The 15,645-nt window shown below is 40.8% G+C and overlaps 1 long non-coding RNA gene across 1 annotated transcript; it reads right to left on the reverse strand.

The window, feature by feature from the left end:
- Positions 1–3,575: 3,575 nt before the first annotated feature.
- Positions 3,576–15,125, reverse strand: LOC131237315 (uncharacterized). The gene is made up of 4 exons (XR_009167173.1): positions 15,060–15,125; positions 12,364–12,446; positions 12,149–12,277; positions 3,576–3,790 (listed from the first exon to the last, which is right to left on the reverse strand). It is a non-coding gene; the product is annotated as an uncharacterized LOC131237315 (long non-coding RNA).
- Between the last annotated feature and the right edge of the window lie 520 nt (positions 15,126–15,645).

The raw sequence follows: 15,645 nt of genomic DNA on the forward strand, positions 1-15,645 counted from the left end.
AAATTCCAAATATTTGGATTGGATATATGCTTTTTAAAAAGAAAAAAAGAAACAAGAGATATATAGAAGCTTTGGATATCATAGAAAGCCTTCCAGTCGTTTATTTAGTAGCTGTTAGTAGCATCTTTTCTTACCTGACCTCATGAACTCTAATTATTCTTCCGTAAGTCCATTGATGTGGCCATCTTACTAGCTGTTGGATTTGAATGGACTAAAGTGTCCACTAGAGTACGAAATGACTAATTAGACAGGAAGAAAGGAGAAGACCGCCGCCATAAATGACTTCCTGACATTTCTTCCTTTTTCTCGCCATCTCATCTGATTAAATGGAGACGAACTTCATGCTGCAGTGGGACATGGGCGCTGAGAAATTGTACCTATGGCATGAAAGTAGCTCAACTTAAAACTGTCGAGATGTAGGCCATCACTTTAAACTAAAAGAAAAGAGGGGAAAAAAAAAATCAATTGGTGGACATTTATTGGATGATTGAGATTTAACCAAAAAAAAAATGAAGAAAAAGAAAAAAAATACCCAATGGTCTGGATTCAGCAACAAGTGCCCATGAACCAGAGGTTACTACTACTAAAACAATATGCTAGTTAGGATGATGACCTATCTAGGACAGTATCCCTTGATTTAATGTACACCAGGTGTACAGTTTCTGCGTGCCTGCTTATCAACCATCATAGTCAGCCGGAGTATCAAACGCCTCTTAATCAAATGGAAACTCATGTGTAAATAAATGGACATTAAAAGAAATTGACCAACAATTCACCTTCAAAATGCATGTGTTGCCCGCTGGATGAGCATATTAGCTAGATTTTACCGCGGACCTAGGTGAGCAGCGGATAGAGTCTCTCACACGTGTTTCTCCACGGCACATGTGAGCAGCAAGTATCATGGCATCTTTATTGAGCGTGTAGATGATTGCCATGAAGATTGCAAATGGATGGTTGAAGAAATGAAAATATTGGGCCACACATATTTCAACAGCCTTGGAAAGGGTGCTCATAAGGTATTTCTACCAGGCCCAGATTGCATATTGACGTCACTCTCAGTAGCTACTCACTACTGGATGGTGCTGTGATCCCACCATGATGTATGCATGTGTTTTATATATGCCATCTATCCATCCATTTTTCCAGATAATTTTGGGGCCCGAGCCTAAAACTGAAATAGATCTAAATCTCATGTGGACCATACAAAATAAAAATAAAAATGGCGATTGAACGCCACCATTAAAAACTTACAGGGATGCAAAAGTTTTGGATTAAGCTTATATTTATGTTTTCCCTTCATGTGGGACTGTGTGACTTAATCAACAAGTTAAATGGCAAATAAATATTACAATAAGCCTTGGGAAGTTTTTAATGATGGGCCTTCAATCACCCCTGTTTTCGTGTGGTATGGTCCACTTAGATATGAATCTGCCTCATTTTTCAGGTCATGCTCTAAAATAATGATCTAAGTAGGGCCATACTTGTATGAGAAAAATGGACAAAAAAAAGGGACCAGTGGTCCATATTCCTAATCTTGTCTACATGCTCATAATCCTCCTTATCTAATGAATGGTGAGGATTGTGCATGCACATGTTGTGTTCGCATGTGTGCTGCAAAGACTCCGATTTTCCTCAGCTAGTAAGTTCACCTAGCATTCCTCTATTTCTATAGGTAAAAAAACACTATAAAAGTCTTGAAATTGCACTTAATCTGAGGAGTTTCAGTAAATTACAAATTACATGAAGCTCGAGAAATTAGCAAACAATAACCAAGTCCAAAAAATGATAAAGGTTGTGTTTAACACGTGGATTTTAAAATAATAATAATAATAATAATAATAATAAATATCACTGCATTTTATTAAAAGAAAAGGAAAAAAAGACAAAGGAGAGGGGCCATTGAGAAAGCAGACCACCTGAACTCCAATAAAGAGAAGATTACAACCCTGAGACTATCTACATTAGAAACCCATTCAATAATCAACCGTTTAACCTTGTGCACTAGAAATTTTAGGAATCAAGAAAAATAATTCATTGTTTTGGAATTTTTACACTTAACAGAAAACAAAACTATTGAAATAGGGCTCTTCTGTGTTGCATTGGATAAAAGAACTTTCCTATTCATAAAAATATCAATTCACATTCTTCGGAGATTCTACTAAAGGTGGTGATCATGTTAACGGAGATTCTACTGAAGGTGGGAATGCAAAAAGGGCTCTTCTGAGGATTTTGGAGGAATCAACATCCAAATCTTTCAAAATCCTTGCTACCAAACATCCCAAAAAACTGAAATCCCCACAAATTCCTCCAAATCCACGCTGCCAAACAATCCCTGAGACTAAAAATCACAATTCTTGTGGCATGAGCCAAATGCACCCTAACTTGAACGGAATATTTCTCTTCTCTAAATAATCAATGCACATGAACAATAACTGTAAATCAAAATGAAGCAAAGCAAACAATGCACCCAATGGGTCCTATATTTGGCCATGAATGTGTGCCATAAGGACCTACAGAAGCTTATCTCAGACATGTTTCTCTTGGGAGGATAACATAATTGCAATTAGGGTGTGTTTAGGTGCTCAGTTGAATCAAATAGTGATAAATCAATTTAATAGAGGAAACAACAGAACTAGGCATTGCACAATTTGAATTCATGACAGAGACTGTTTTGAGGAGCAGAAAGTTAAAAATAGTAAATAAACAAATAAAATCAAGTGATAGACCTATGCTTAAGGTGCTCACCAGAAGATAGTAGTGCCATTTCTTGAACCAATAGTAGATCCATCGCAATGGAACAAACGTAACATAGAACAAACAATACATGTAAGGTATAACTTGTGGTCCTGAAGATTAAAGTAACAAAAAAAAAAAAAAAAAATTGACTATTAATACATAATCTCTGAGGATTCAAGAACAAAACATCCCAAAAGGTATTTGAAGAAAACTTACTAGCTCCCAATAGGAAGCAAATTGCACCAAATCCAAGAACCCCCAAGAGATGCATCACCTAAATCTCAGAAAATAGAAAATGAAGAAAATCATAACCAAAACACACACACACACACACACACACACACACACACACACACACACAATTATCTATGAAATGAAATGAATGCAACAAAATTACATATAATACAGACGAAAAGAATTCCCACAGGCTAGGTGGTAGTGGCACCCATCCTGACTGGAAAATACACCCATCTTACCCACTTTTGGTTATACAATGCTGTTTCAAACAAGAGTGGGAGTGTATTTTGAAATTTGTTTGGAAAAGCATCCATTATTTCTCAAAAGTCAATGTCCATTTGGAACTCATTTGCATTGAAACTTCTCTTACCGCATCCTCGGAAGATGCAGCTGCATCTTCCAAAGCCTTGTTCCTGGAGTGATCACCATGATGACTGGAACCTGTAGTGTTTCTTCTAGTGAATGCTTCGACCAAACCCGATGTTCTATCAAGTATGAACCACAATGTCAGAAATAGATGATGATATAGTTTTCAATGCAGCTAAAAAAGAAATAGAAGATGACCAGACAATGTTCTATCAACTATGAACCACAATGTCAGAAACCCACTTACCTGTACTCAAGGATTTTGGAAATCATCCATAGTTGAGGCTAATGCATGCAGCACCCGTTGATGATACTGAACTTGAAGGTCTGGCCCCAAATCTATAGGCAATTGCCCATTTGCATTAATAACAGCCCAGCGCACACGAGGGTGGGGATCTTGGAACGAGTTCAAAACCATCGTCACCACTTGCTCCAGATTTTTTATCATCACCTGCATGGAATAAAAAGGAAATTAAATGAAAATGCAATTGTAAAAGAAGCTTTCTTGGAAATCATCTTAAAAGTCATTTGGATCATTCAAATTTTAGGATTACATGTGCAGTTAAAGATTTCAAAAACATACTCTTAATGTTGAAATTCACACACATTTTCATGAAAATCCATCATAAAACTCAAAATCAAGCTGCAAACAAAAGGAAACATAGCCTTAAATTGCAAAATCCTACCATGTTATTAAAAAAACATAAGGCTTTATTTAGCTCCAGCCATTAAAAATATGATTTTTGGAATCTATAGTATAAGTACAATTCTGCAATTCAATCTATCCAGATTTGACTCCTTTTAGAGGCTGTTTGATAGTCTAATACTTCTAACTGAATATATATAAATATATATATATATAGGGAAAAGGTACTATGCGCTCGACCTCACGAGTCCGTCCCATGAGGTCGAGCTGTGTGGGCCCCACCGTGGTGCATTTCGAACATCTACCCCATCAGTCAGATGCACCATTCCATCGTGGGACTAGGTCTCAAAAATCAAGTCAATCCGTGAATTGTGTGGGCCACACCAGATACAAAAGTGGGGAGGAGCCGTGCACCATTAAAACATTCATAATCATTTTTTGGGCCCACCGAGATGTGGTTTGCAAATCCAGCCCATCCATTATGTGTGTCCCACTTGGATGAGGGTTCAGACCAAGTTTCAGCAGCATTCAAAACTCAGGTGGGCCCCACCAAGTGCTTTTATATGTTTTAACGGTGTCTTCACATGATTTTAGATGGTATGGCCCACCTGAGTTCCATATACGGCTGATTTTTGGGATATCCCATAATTTAGAGGGGACCCATCAAATGCACGGTGTTGATGGTCGACATGCATCACAGTGGGGCCCACACAGCTCAACCTCACGGGAGCTTATCGTGAGGTCAAGCGCATAGTACCTTTTCCCATATATATATATATATATATATATAACATCAAAGCTCCATAAATTATATGAATATAAATAAATGTTATATATCAATTCCCCTCTTAAATCAATTTCAATCTATGGTTTCATGCCAAAATAATCAAACACCCAGACAATATAATCATCTGAAATTGACATTCTATTCACCCTATCAATACAATCAAAAACATACAAGAGTGGGTCAGTCTTGGAGGTGATTAGAAGGCAACTACAGAACTCAATTCGAAAAGTGTCTCCCATTTTGACCTAACCTTAAGAAAGCTAAATATGTATAGCTTTGGATGATTAAAAAAGATTTAAACAGAAACAGATACACAAATGCAAAATAAGGTAAGATCATAGCTTATAACAACTACCAACACGTCACACGTGTGCTGAGATCAGCACCATTAATTAGTTGGGCTCAGCACTGGACAAGTTGGCTTACTCTCCAGGTGGGCCATACGTGTGTAAAAGAAATGGACTGTAAGAGAAAGTGACCAATGGTTGAAGTACATGTCAGCGTGTGTGAAGTCTATTTCCATGTGGGGCCAACTTGATGAATGGCTTATCTCACATTAGAAGCATATCCGGTAGTTTTGGAGGGAACTTTCCTCTATGTCATTGCTGCATTCGTGTCATAGGTGGACAAGATTGAAACCACTCATTTGATATATGCAAGGGTGAATACAATCTACGTCCACAACATCATTTAATTAGATGGTTGGGATAATGAGCTTGTATCTTACCTTAGAGACTTAAAGTGTAAATGCAATGATCATGAGTCCCAAACTGATCTACCAAGTGACCCAGTTCTAATCCTCTAACAGATTCCCAAACAAACACTAGAAAACAACCAAATAATCCCAATCATTTTACAACACAAAGATGTAAAAAAAATAAATTGTGAGCAGAAACAAATACATCAAGAAGGTGAAGCCATCCTATGTGGCTCCTATTTGACAACCAAAGCCCCTTTGCAATTTGATATAATCACATATGGGTTAGAGTTGAACTGGTTCATTTGAATTTCACTTGCTCTCTATCTCCAGTATATACGGACCTACCTCACCATATGGTCCATAATACAATCCAAGCCTACATGACCAATATGACTTCATTTGCTGCTTTTTTTTCCTGCATGTTACTCATAGATCATTCAATTAGACTTTTGGCCTGGCCCATTCAATAAGGTCTACCTACAGTTAGCAAAACTCTGTTTTAGACTCAAAACTATTCCTATAGTTTACCAAATGTCTAGAACTCCGTTAATTTCAGAAAATAGTAAGCAAACTGAATTAAACACAATTTTCTTTTATTTGTCTTTATGAACTCATTCTTTTCTTTCCTTTTTTTAAAAAAATTATCCAAGATGAATGAATCATTAGACACATACAAAAACTTCAATAACAGCAACATAGCATTTACACAGTTTAGTCTTGAGCATACATTTGCAGGCAGACCATCAATGGCTTACAGTTATCCAATCAGGGAGATTTTGTAGGCATGGGGCACCAATAACCAGATCTACTCGCCCTCCATTGTTGACACTGATGCGATTACTTTACAAATGTGACGCAGGGATGAACGTGATGAGGATAACTACTCCGAATCCACGGAGCTTCTCTGGACTCCTCACAGAGACTTCTCGAATCCACGAGGAAAGAAAGCAGAAAATAGAAATAAATTCTAATAAATTCGAAATTGATTAATTGATGAATAAAAACGAGTTTACAACCCTTTAAATAGGGGTACCAAGCAATGGGAAAGAAATTAGAATCAAACTACAACTCAAACTCTTAGAATCCGCGACTTACTATAAATAGTAAACTTACTATTTATAGTAAAAACGAAATTAAAACAGGGAAACGACCGTCGATCCAGGGGTTTTTCGCAATTTCGGGCTGCGCAACCCGGCGTAGCTGGGTTGGTTGGCTTCAGTAGCTCGTTCTACCCCAAAATCATATATTTTACGTCAGATAACTCATTCCGGATTACAAGATACGCCCGATTTAAGGTTCGATGGTCTGGATCACTTCTGTCGTCGACCGGGCCTTTTCTGATCCATCTTGGCCATGTAACTGTCCGCGACCCGCTCTACATCAATCTCCTCCACTTCAAAAGAACTCGTCCTCGAGTTCTCGTCATGCTCTGGTTCATGATACTCGGTTAGGTCCGCGACATTGAAAGTCTGTGAGATTGCCATGTCATATGGAAGATCAACAATATAAGCGTTATCATTGATCTTTCGGATGATTGGGACGGGTCCAATCTTCTTATTTTTCAATTTGTTGTACGTCCCGGTCGGAAATTTCTCTTTGCGCAGATGGACCATAACGCGGTCGCCCACCTCGAACACTTTTTGTCGCCGATGCTTGTCTGCTTGTTCCTTGTACTTCTCATTCGAGGCATGTAGCTTGGTCTGCACTTCTGCATGGATGCCCATGATCTTGTCTGCCATATGTTCTGCTGCAATGCTCGTGCCCGGGTACTTGGGTAGAGGGACCAAGTCAAGTGTGTGGCGAGACACTCGTCCGTAGATAATCTGGAACGGTGATCTTCCTGTCGAGCGGTTCACCATGTTGTTGAATGCAAACTCTGCTTGGGACAAGGACAAATCCCACTGCTTCGGTTTTTCTCCTGAAATACAGCGAAGGAGGTTTCCCAATGTGCGATTCACAACTTCGGTCTGCCCATCAGTCTGTGGGTGGTAAGCACTGCAGAATTGAAGTCGTATATCGAATCGATTCCATAAAGTCCGCCAAAAGTGGCTAATGAACTTCGTGTCACAATCAGAAGTAATGGTCTTGGGGACCCCGTGTAGCCGAACGACCTCCCTGAAAAATAAATTCGCCACGTGTGTTGCATCGAGGGTCTTCTTGCATGGGATAAAGTGCACCATCTTTGAGAAAAGATCTACCACCACGAACACCAAATCCATGCCGCGTTGTGTTCGTGGGAGACCAAGCACGAAGTCCATTGATAAATCCTCCCAAGGATCGTTAGGCACAGGTAACGGGGTGTAAAGGCCCGTATTCTGAGATTGCCCTTTGGAGGTCTGACAAACATGACAACGTTGTACGGCTTTTCCCACATCGCGTACTAACTGCGGCCAATAATACCGCTCTTCCACAAGAGCTCGCGTCTTGTCTCGCCCCAGGTGTCCAGCAAGGCCACCTCCATGTAGCTCCTGAATAATCTGCTCCCTCAGAGAACTTTGGGGGATGCACAATCGATTCCCTTTGAAGAGAAAATCGTCCTGTATATGAAGGTCACTGGGGTGACCTTCTTGACACTTCATCCAAGAATCTTTGAAGTCCTCATCCTCGGCATACAGCTCCTTGAGACAATCGAAGCCGACTACCTCGTTGCTCATTGTAACTAGTAGTGATGCACAACGGCTAAGTGCATCAGCCACCTTGTTCTGCTGCCCTGACTTGTGCTTCAGAACGAACGTGAATTCCTGTAAAAACGCAACCCATCTAGCATGCACACGATTCACGTTAGTCTGACTATTAATAAACTTTAATGCTTGATGGTCAGTGTATAAAACAAACTCTCTTTAAATCAGATAATGCCGCCAATGTCGCAGCGCTTGAACAACTGCGTACAACTCAAGCTCATAAGTCGACCACTTCTTTCGGGCTTCGCTGAGCTTCTCGCTATAGAAGGCTACCGGCCTGCCTTCCTGTGATAATACTCCTCCGATTCCGACGTATGAAGCGTCACACTCAACCTCAAACAATTTGTCGAAATTAGGAAGCACCAAACCGGTATTGTAGACAAACGATGCTTGATCTCATGAAAGCTCTTGTCAGCTTTATCGGTCCACTGGAACGGTCCTTTTTTCATGCAATCTGTTATAGGCGCGACTATAGTGCTAAAATCTCGCACAAATCGACGATAGAAAGTCGCCAACCCGTGAAAACTCCTCACCTCATCAATGTTTGTCGGGATCGGCCATTCCCTAATAGCTCGCACCTTTTCATCGTCCACACGAATGCCTGTGGACGTTACAACAAATCCTAGAAACAATAGGCTGTCAGTTAAAAAACTACACTTCTTCAAGTTGAGGTACAACTTGTTAAGTTGTAGGACCTGTAGCATCTGCCTGAGATGTTTCCTGTGCTCCGCCTCATCCTGGCTATATACTACCACAAATCGGCCAGTGAACGGTTTTAGAACTTGATTCATTAAACGCATAAAAGTACTTGGTGCGTTCGATAGGCCGAAGGGCATGACCGGCCACTCATACAACCCTTCCTTGGTCTTGAATGCCGTTTTCCACTCATCACCGGGTCGAATACGAATCTGATGGTACCCGCTCCTTAGATCTAGTTTAGAGAACACCTTGGCCCCTTCTAACATATCGAGCATGTCGTCCAACCGTGGTATTGGGAACCGATATTTGATGGTAATTTTGTTGATTGCCCGGCTGTCGACACACATGCGCCAGCTTCCATCTTTTTTTGGCGTTAATAATGCTGGTACGGCACATGGGCTCATGCTCTCTCTCAAGAGACCCTTACGGATCAATTCCTCCACTTGCTCCTGAAGTATCTCACACTCCTTCGGACTCATCCGATAATGAGGGCGATTGGGCAGGCTAGCCCCAGGGATGAGGTCTATGTGATGTTGGATGTCCCTCATGGGAGGCAATCCATCAGGTAAATCCTCAGGTCAGACTTCTTTGAATTCATTTAACAACAGTCTTAAACTTGGAGGGATGTTTAAGGGTTCCTCTTCCTCTCCCTTCACTACTACGGCGTATACCTCGCCAGTTTCCTTGGATTCCTCCATGAAATCCCGAATGGTCAAGAGGGAACTCCCCTCCACTTTAGAGGCTTCAGGGTGGTTCTCTGGTGCCATAGGGGCAAGGATTATTTTTCGACTATCCTTGACGAATACGTAGACATTATCTCGTCCCCGATGGGTCGCATCACGGTCCGACTGCCAGGGTCGACCGAGTAACATATGACAAGCTTCCATATCGACCACGTCACAAAGTATTTGATCCTTATAATTTTTGTCAATTGAAAACGAGACAGTGCATTATTCAGTTACCTTGGTCTCATTCACCTTTTTTATCCAGCCAATAGAGTATGGAGAAGGATGTTTCATCGTTGGTAGCCGCAACTTGTCCACCATTACTCTCGAGATGATGTTTTCGCTACTACCACTGTCTATGATCACATCACAGACCTTTCCATTGACGGTGCACCGAGTACGAAATATATTGTGTCGTTGTGGATGTAATTCCTTTCGTGGGGCATACAGCAATCGCCTCACAACTAGAAATTCGCCACGATCCTCGCCCGTCATTTCATCGTCACCTGCTATTTCTTCAGTGATTTGTTCATGTTCATCAAAGCGATAGTCTTCTTCTGCGGCCTCATCTTCAGTACCCCCTTCGTTTATAGTCAAGTGTGCTGCGGCACGTTGAGGACAAGTGTTTGATAAGTGGCCTGGTTGGCCACAGCGGTAACAATTGTTCGACCTTGGCCGAGCATAAGGATTTGGAATCCTACTCGGACTCGCTGTTGTAGGTGCTGCACGTTGAGGCCTGGATGAGCCGCTCCCCGTATCACGGTTTACGGTTGTAGGAAGTTGAGGTACTGGGTCTTTTCCTCGTGGCAGCACTGGATCCTGCGTGGGACCCGTCATGGAGGGTCGAGTTAAAGGATATGGACGAGTAGGAGCTCTTGCAAGTTGTGTTTCTGGCCTACCCGCCAATTGAACTGCTTTATCCACAGTCCCGACTGGGTACATCTGAACTCGATCCTGAATTATCGGTCGCAACTCACCTATAAATCGTGCCACCTTCTGTGACTCAGATTCTGACAGATCGTTTCGTGTAGCCAGCCGTTGGAATTCTTCAGTGTAATCTGTGACTGTTCGATTTCCTTGCCTACAATTTTGATATTGCTGGAATAATATCTGCTCATAATCACTGGGGAGAAATCGAGATCGAAGAAGACGTCTCATCCGTGGCCATGATGAGATGGGCGCCTTGTTCTGGCGGGCTCGTGAGAGTTGTAATTGTTCCCACCATGCAGAAGCACCAGATTTTAATTTAAACGCTACCAATTTTACCCTTTTATGATCTGGCACGTCCATGTAATCAAAATATCTCTCTACTTCGGCTAGCCAATCGAGAAAATCTTCTATACGTAATAAACCGTTAAAACTAAGAAGTTCAGCCTTACCTCGATAGTCTCTTTCAGCACGATCTAGATAACCACCTCTATGGATTGGTCGTCGAGCAAAACCCTCATTAAGGTCCTCGTCGCTAGAACTTGAATCATCTGGTGTAGCCCTACGGTTTGCCACTGGTAGTGCTCTACGAAAATCGGGGTCATGTCATACAGCAACCATGGGTGGTGGAGCCAGCTTCACTATGTAGCGTGTAGCTCATGTTATGTAATATAGCTTAACCTTAATGTTACGTAACTCATGAAAATAGTTTAAGTCACGTGTAGCCTACACTACATGCTAATTTTACATATGCTACATGCTACATAGCCTATGGTTCATGACACAGGGATGAACGTGATGAGGTCGATCACCGTCTTCCTCAAGCTGATAACTACTCTAAATCTACGGAGCTTCTCTGGACTCCTCACAAAGACTTCTCGAATCCACGAGGAAAGAAAGCAGAAAATAGAAATAAATTCTAATAATTTCGAAATTGATTAATTGATGAATAAAAACAGTTTACAACCCTTTAAATAGGGGTACCAAGCAATGGGAAAGAAATTAGAATCAAACTACAACTCAAAACTCTTAGAATCCGCGACTTACTATAAATAGTAAACTTACTATTTATAGACGGTCGTGATGTCTACTAGTGCGCAAGGTTTTCGGCCAAAAATAGTAAGTGTCCTATTTGGCTTCACCAAACCGTTCTCCTAGTTATTCTAAGCTCTTTTCACGTTGGGCGCAACTCCTAAAGCCCGACGGATGAAGAGTTATAATCAAACTAAAACTTACTATTTATAGTAAAAACGAAATTAAAACAGGGAAACGACCGTCGATCCAGGGGTTTTTCGCAATTCCGGGCTGCGTAACCCGGCATAGCTGGGTTGGTTGGCTTCAATAGCTCGTTCTACCCCAAAATCATATATTTTACGTCAGATAACTCATTCCAGATTACAAGATACGCCCGATTTAAGGTTCGATGGTCTGGATCACTTCTGTCGTCAACCGGGCCTTTTCTGATCCATCTTGGCCATGTAACTGTCCGCGACCCGCTCTACATCAAAATGACTGACTTGGAAAAGTTATAATTCATTCACGATGTAATCACCTCCACACTTAGTCAAACCATAGCTACAAATTCAAAGAATATAAAGAACATATATTAATATATAGATCAGAATAAAGAAAAAGGATAGTTACCCAAGCATCAATCTTTCTGAGCATTACCCAAGCCACCCTCAAGGTTTTGAAGAACCTCACCCAAATGTAACTTCACTCATTGTCACCATCATCATAGCCTTTTGGTCCCATATGTCTAATATTGGATCCCTAGTAGATAGAAATTAGAATTAAATGAAGGTACAACATACATAAAAGCTGAAAAGCTGAAAAGCTAGTGGGAAGCGAATGCTGACCAAAAATACACCACCTGCAAAGAGGCTATCTATTGGTCCCATAATTGTTGCTTGCCAGTGGAACATGCCATCAACAACAGGACCTATAATCATATAAAATATCTAATTCAGAAAAGCTGAAAACCAACCATAAAAGACCTTGGAGCTAAATAGGGAGCCAAACCCAACCATAAATCAGAAACGACTAGAAAATGGACTGTGGAAGTAATTTCCAGCAGTCTGCTAGTCTATTCAACTAGAAAGAGAAGACAGAAACAACTAGTGCTTGAGAAATTAAAGCAGCTAATTCTCAAATTAAAACATGTCTGCTAGTCCATTCAATTAGAAAGAGAAGACATAAATCGGACTGGAACTAGGTAGGCCTTGGTTTGCAAGTAACTCAAAGCAAAAATAAGCACATTCATCGAGCATGGCAGTCCAGTCTTTGGAAACACAATCTAGATTGCTCTCACTATATAGTCTGCTATAACTTAAGTAACACAGCCTCAATAACTTCTAGTAAAGATTGTACATTCTTGTATAAACAAAAAAGGCTATTGAGCATAGCATCAATAAGTTAAATGAGGATCGGACATTCTCCTAATATGGAAATGCATAACTCTTTGGACCTTTTAAGAAGTCAAGTTGGGTTTGAGTCTCACCTTTTTAGACTCAGTTAAAGTTCAAGTCCACCGGGGCGAACCTATCAACTTAAACTTGGCTCTACAAAGCCTTTGTTGCAAGGGCTCTCTATGTCCACTTATTTCCTGGCCTAGATGGTAGACAATTGAGGACTTGTTATCAGTAGTGACTAGTGGAAAAGTTATGGGCCCTACTTTGATGTACATGTTTTATCCACGCCGTCCATGAGCTAAAAAAGTGCGGCGGATCCAAATCTCAAGTGGACCACACTGGATGAAACAGTGGTGATTGAACGTCCACCATTAAAAACTTTCTAAAGGCCACTGTACTATTTATTTACCATCCAACCTGCTGATTAGGTCACACAAATGAAGATGAAGAGAAATAAAAACTATCAGGATTTAAAACTTTTATAGCCTTAAGAAGTTTTTAATGGTGAGTATTAAATCACCACTATTTCCTATGGTGTGGTCCACCTAAGACTTAGATTTGCACCAAAATGAGCTGGCAAAATGGATGGACAGAATGGATAACACACATACATCATAGTGGGGCCATGGAGCTTTTCCAGCACCATGTTCGGCACTGGAGGATTACTACCGAATGGGAGACAATCAAAATGGGTAGTTTTTTTTTTTTTTTTTTTACTCTAGCAGAGCATGACCCTTTATACGCAGGCAGCCATAAGTTCCACACATGACATGCTTGGAACCCACTGTCTCTGAGTCCTATTCCAATGACTCAATTTATACTTATACTGACTCCATTACTGTATATGGCCTGTACTGGCATCGGGCGATATTTACAGTTTATACTTAACAGTTTTGGCCGGTACTTCAAACCATTGATATGATTTTAACCCTTAAAATGTCTTCTTCTTTTTTCATTTGTGGCCCACTTGATAAAGAGCATTCAAAGGGAATATATGAATTTTTGTCAATTTCTTTGTAAGGCCATTTTAGGTGGGGTTAGGTTTGGGCACAACATATGATTCAGTCTCAATTTGGGCTATTGTGCTAAGTCCATGCTAGGTTGGGCTAGCCTCATTAGCCCTAGATGAAGAGGGTCAGGGAAAAATTCAGGCTTTTCCGTAGCTCAAGAGGGCGCGGTGAGAATCAAAGGGTGTGAGTCCCCTCCCACCATGCTCCCTGTACTGTGGCCCAAGAGTCTCAGATCAAGCTGATTTTCAAGCCAGGGATTATCCGATGGATAGTTTTGAAGTGATGCATACATCACATGGGCCCCGCATAGATCAGACAGTTAACACATTAGTTGAGCAAGCTTGGGACAAACATACATTTGCAAACTAATGAGACCCACATGCCATCATTTAGTCATGTTGATTGTTGGAATATGGATTTGTGTTGCAGAATATGATATTTATATGCCATCCAAGCCCTTCATAAAGTGATTCCCACCTGGATGAAGGGAAAACACAACAATTAGCCCAATCCAAAGCTTTCGCTGTCATCGAGGAGATTTTTAATGATGAACTCTGTTCCTTGTGTTGTGGCTCATTTGAGTCTTGGATCTACCTTTTTTTGGACATCCTAACATAAAATGGAGCAACAAATGAACAGAATGGATATCAAACAAACATTACAAAGACCCCACATAACTTCTGGTTATACACGTTTAGTGTTGGTATCCTGTGCCACAAAAGCAGGATCTAGCACGTTGATAGGTCTTTCCCCCTCTGGCCCAATGCATGTGACGTATCAAACCATGCACTTTGAACATTGACCATTGGGTATGATTTTTTCTAATTAACGAAACTATTCTGGATGGATGGACCTTTTCGGCCAGGGAACATTCGCCATGAGTTCCAATCTTTCACATGATAGGCCACATCCACTGAGATTTGGGATGATTCACGAACCTCTCCTTTATAACCAATCTGCCCTTCTTCCACACACGTTATTGCTCTCCACAGGCTGCGCATCCATATATAAACCCATCCAAAACCACATTTCCAAAGCCACAAGATATCAAAGAGAGACATCCACAGGCCCCGATTGTTTCAATGGTGGAGATCTAAACATAACAGAAAGTGGTGTGGAGAAAGAAAATCTCACCTATTTGAAGATGATGCTCGATGGAAGATCACACTCAAATGGCCCTAGGAGGATTTCTCGATGGAAGGTGAAGGAAAGAAGGAAAAGCGGCAAAGAGGGAAAAGAGGAGCGGGCGTTGGATGGATTTTCCTCTTTTAAATAAGATAATATTTTCAATCTGTATATTGTGAGTTTTACATTATTTATAATACAAACTCTATTAACGGTCGTACATGCATGGGACCATTTTATGGATGGTTAAGATTGTGTTACCTAATAAAATTATAAATATTTATTATTTACAACTAGACCGATTATTTAGATGGTTTGGATAACTCTATATTTTAGCCACTATTGTTATGGACGAGTCACCACCATTTTACATAAAATACAAAACTCACAATGGATAACATTAGATTGAAAACGGTAACTTGACATTTGGACCTGGAGTCGCTCTATGGCCCCACCGTGATAGATTTGTTTCATCCACGCTGTCCATCCATTTCACGACATCATTGTGTAATATCCCAAAAAATGAGACAAATAAATCTTGGGCGGACCACCCAATGAGCTGATTTTTGGGATTCGGCTACGGCTAAAAGCTGTC

This window comes from Magnolia sinica, chromosome 2 (genome assembly GCF_029962835.1).
Source record: "Magnolia sinica isolate HGM2019 chromosome 2, MsV1, whole genome shotgun sequence".
Classification (NCBI taxonomy): Eukaryota; Viridiplantae; Streptophyta; class Magnoliopsida; order Magnoliales; family Magnoliaceae; genus Magnolia; species Magnolia sinica.